The following is a 4,458-nucleotide window of genomic DNA, read 5'->3' on the forward strand; positions in this document are numbered from 1 at the left end:
TTACAGCTGCGACTAAACAATAAAAATCAGCTTCAGCTCAGGCTACAAACTGCTTATCAGCCAATTCAGCCTTCAAACCCTTGTGACATCAGTAGTTTTCCATTTTCTTTTCTGTTTTTGCTGCAAAACAGAGAACAACCTCCATATTTCTTTCCTTCTGAAGTCTCATTCAATGCGAGTGTTCCACACCGCCATAAAACAGCGGAAGAAGAGGAATCACCGTGCGTTTCTGAGATTTGTCGTCACTGTGGGAATTGTTTCCTGGTGACAAGTTTGTGGTTTCACGTTCTGGCCAAATGCGTCAGTATTCGGACAATTATAAGATTAAAAATCAGTTTCAACTGTCATTCGTGTCTGAAATCTTTAGTCCCTGAATTTAAATATGAAACCAGAACTAACCAGATGAAACTATGGAACAAACACATGAAACTTCAGACTCTGATGAAAAACATCTTCAAAGAATCTCTGACTGAAGCGTTGCTAATGTTCAAGAGCTTTCCACAGATTAGTGTGTGGAGTCTTCTCATGTGTTTCTTTTGCTTTAGTGCTGATACTGAGTCTGATGTTTATTTTCCTCTGTTAAATGAAATAATGCAGCAACTATAATATGCCTCACAACTGATTTAAAAACTACCTGTGCTTGTTGGATGATTTACAGCTGAATATCAAGCTCAGGCTGACGGGAAGAGTCGCTGTTGATCAAATATGGAATTTGGCCTCTGCTCTCTGATCAGACTCAAGCAGGTCAGCAGTGATGTGCGTGAAAATCTGCAGCCCAAAGCTGTAGCTATTACGTTCTGTCTGTTTACACATGAACATGGAATATAACTGTTTTAAATTATAATATCATGTCCTGTCAATGATCATATACAGTCTACATATAGATATCTAAATGTGTGTAAGACTCTGTATCTCAGGGGAGTTCAACAATAAACATCTTTGACTGTTGTGTTGGTTCTTTGTGCTTGGGTCTGAGCTCTCTTATAGCAATGCTCGAAGATATTACAAGTTAAAATATTGAATAAAATAATATAAAATAGAATATCAAGTTTAAAATGAGAAAAAAATATATATATCTAAATATATATACCTAAAGAAAAAAAAACAATAGTGCAATTATGTGCAATAGATGCAAATATGCTAAGGTACAGTTTTAGTGAATTGTACCAGATTGGAGGAGTTTAATAGTCTTATGTCCTGGGGAGGAAACTGTCTCTGAGCCTGGTGGGGGAGCCCCGGATGCTGCGGTACCGTCGGCCAGGCGGCAGCTTAGGCAAAACAGTTATGGCTGGGGTGATAGGGATCTTTAATGATCGGTTATTCCTTCTTCCTGCACCGCTGGTGCGAGTCCTCCATGGATGGTAGCTCCGTCCTGGTGATGTGCTGGGCAGACTTCACCACCCCTCTGTAAACCTTACGGTTCAGGCGGGCACGCTGCCATTTCAGGCGATGATGCCAGTCAGGATGCTCTCTATGGTGCACCTGTAGAAAATTGCAGAAATCTGGCATCCATGTTGAGCCTCCGCAGCCTGCGAGGAGAAGAAGAGCGCCGCTCTCTAACCGTCTTCTGATGGAGTCTGTGTGATGCTGTGATTGTTATAGTTTGTGAGCTACTGAGAAATTCCAAACAACTGAGTTGTCTGGCAATTACGTATTGAATCTTAGAATCTCAGTTTTATAATTCTGCTCCACCCAGATTAAAGGCGTGTAATTCAGTTTCTCAATTTCTTTCCAACCTCTAAACATTAAGTAGACTGTGCCATAGCAAGGTGGAGAAACAGAAATCATTTCAAGGTGTCTTCAATCCAATCAGCACATTAACGATGACTGAGACTCACTCACTTCCTGTCGTCTGTCTCCTTAACGGAAAGCAAACATATTCTCTGTGGCGTGACCTTTGTTCCATTTCATTCCAGTTCGTAGTGGTAAAAACATTAAAGCTCAGTGATACAGAGAAACTAGCTCCATAGTGCCGTTAGCATGAGCTTGCCCGTGTTGGTCATGTGACAGCTGAAAGCTTATAGCAGACACCCAGCAGAAATCTCTAGCAATTTATTGGGCCAGAATCATTCAGGAGTTGTGAGAAAAAGAAAGATAGCAGAGGATCTGCAAGAGAGAACTGTTCCCAGATCTATCCAGGGTTCAGGGTCCTGTTAAACAAGATGACCTGCTAGGGTACTGCTACACATGCTACATGCATTACATGCTACATACCACATGCTACATGCTGTGCTACCAGTGGTGTATAAAAATTACTTGAAAGCCATACTTGAGTAAAGGCACAGATATCTTACGAAGTGACTCCGGTAAAAGAAATTAAAAGTCACCTGTATAGAAAATGACTTGAGTCAAAGTCTTAAAGTCGCTCATATTAAATGTATAAGTATCAAAGTACAAGTACCAATTAATAATGCAAAGTGCTTTTATATTCTATACAGACACAAAAGTATTCTCTTCAGGCTTTATTTCAACTGACTGAAAAATTATAACAAGAAATAAAGATAATGTATAATTTTACAAATTTTGAACTAAGATACAGAGTTCAAATAGTAATGAACTAGTGCATCTGAACTTCTGGAACCAACAAAGAACCAACACAGCAGAATAAACCAGTGCCTCAAGAGACACTTTAATGGGCCAGAATAACCATAAAAGAATTAAACATGGACCTTTTTTTTTTTTCACTTTCTAATCAGTATAGAGAATGGCTTTAATGCCCCTTATGATAACTCAGTAAAAGGAAACAAGTTCTAGGCACACAAATAGGATAGTTTTCCTCTTTTGTTAACAACCTGCACAGTGCTAGTACAGAGAAGAACAGATAAAATTTCAGACAGAATAATAAAGACTGAACTAGCCGAGCTCCTGCAGAACACCTGGATAATTCTAAGGGAATGGATGGGGAATGTCCATATTGATTAAGTCCCTGCCCTTTGTACACACATCGCTACTCCCCATTGGATGGTTTAGTAGGGTCATTCCAGTCAATAAGAAGAAGACGATCAAACTGGACTCTCTAGAGGAAGTAAAACTCGTAACAAAGTTTCTGAAGGTGAACCTGCAGAGGGATCATCACCGGTACAGCTGCTCGACCCCGGTCGACCAAGGCAGCCGACCAACCTCCGGGCCAACTTGGTCTATCTCCCAAGGCAGGGGGGCACGCCTCCAACCTCCGCTGCTCAAGTATGAGCCAGTTTGAGAATATAAAAGTAGAAGTACCGAAATTTCTGTTCAAATGTATCGAGTAAAGTAAAGTCCAAGAGTGACCAATGGGAGTTGAAACCTGTCCCCTGGGGGATTTTCACACCTCTACAGTGCCCCTAGGAGACTGAGTTCCTTGCTCTGGTTTTGATGGCCCTGGGGAGACTGGTCTTTGGAGGAACATGCGGCTTCAGGCTCTTGAAACTGAACATGTAGTAGTTTCTGAGAACCATGGCCCAACATTGGGAACTACAGTTCGGCCTACATGTGAGTAAAAGCCTAAAGCCGCATATCCTTTAATCTGGAAAACCAGGGCCTCCCAGACTCCGTCTCCCAGGTGCCTCAACATCACACAGAGATTGAAAATGACCGGAGACACAGGGTCAACCACTGGTCACTCTAGGCCCCATGGCCTGTGGGAGTCACCGGGCCAATATAAGGCCAGAGTCTCCCCTCTTCATTTTCTCTTTCCTTGCAATCCTCAAGGGAAGTCTGTCCAACTGCTCTTCTTCGATTCCTCAACTCGATCGACCCTCGAGAGCCACCTCTCTGTCTGCCAAGAGGTGCAGCTTTCCACTCACCGGCGGGGAAACCTCCTCCGTCAAGCTCTACCAACCTTCAAGCAGACGATGTGCGGAGAACTTCAAACAGCAACTGAGCTGCACACTTTCTTAAACCACAAGGCAGGAGCCACAAAACCAGCAAGGCAACTGCAGAACTTCAAACAGCACAGCAACCTTTCCTTTCCATGAATGGAAATGCTAACTTCAAACAATAATTATACTAGGCTAAACAAGACTGTTTATTTGATTCATATGATGTTTATAAGTTTGATTTGAGTTGCTGTGATATTTTGATTTCCGTTATTTGAAAGTTAATATTAGTTATGCTCTTGCAGCCTCTAGTAACTTTCTCCTAATTTGGCACCAACACAGACACACGCATATCTCAGCACCAATCTCTCTGACCCCCATCACATGTAGTAAAAACATTTCAAGGGGGAATATCTTTGGAAGTGGCCAACCGCATTTAGGCTACGCTGGCTCACTGACACACACACGCATACTCACATACATATCTTTATTTAGTAAGTACACAATCAGTAATTTATTGTTTTTATACTTTATTATATTAAGTAATAAATGTTTTTCTTTCACAAAATGTTTTTTCATTAATATTTGCATAGTGAATTTTGCCAACTCTACACTATCCAAGAACTCCTATATCCTTCAACTTAATAACTATCTATATGGCAAT

Source organism: Hippoglossus stenolepis, chromosome 2 (genome assembly GCF_022539355.2).
Source record: "Hippoglossus stenolepis isolate QCI-W04-F060 chromosome 2, HSTE1.2, whole genome shotgun sequence".
In the NCBI taxonomy this organism is placed as follows: Eukaryota; Metazoa; Chordata; class Actinopteri; order Pleuronectiformes; family Pleuronectidae; genus Hippoglossus; species Hippoglossus stenolepis.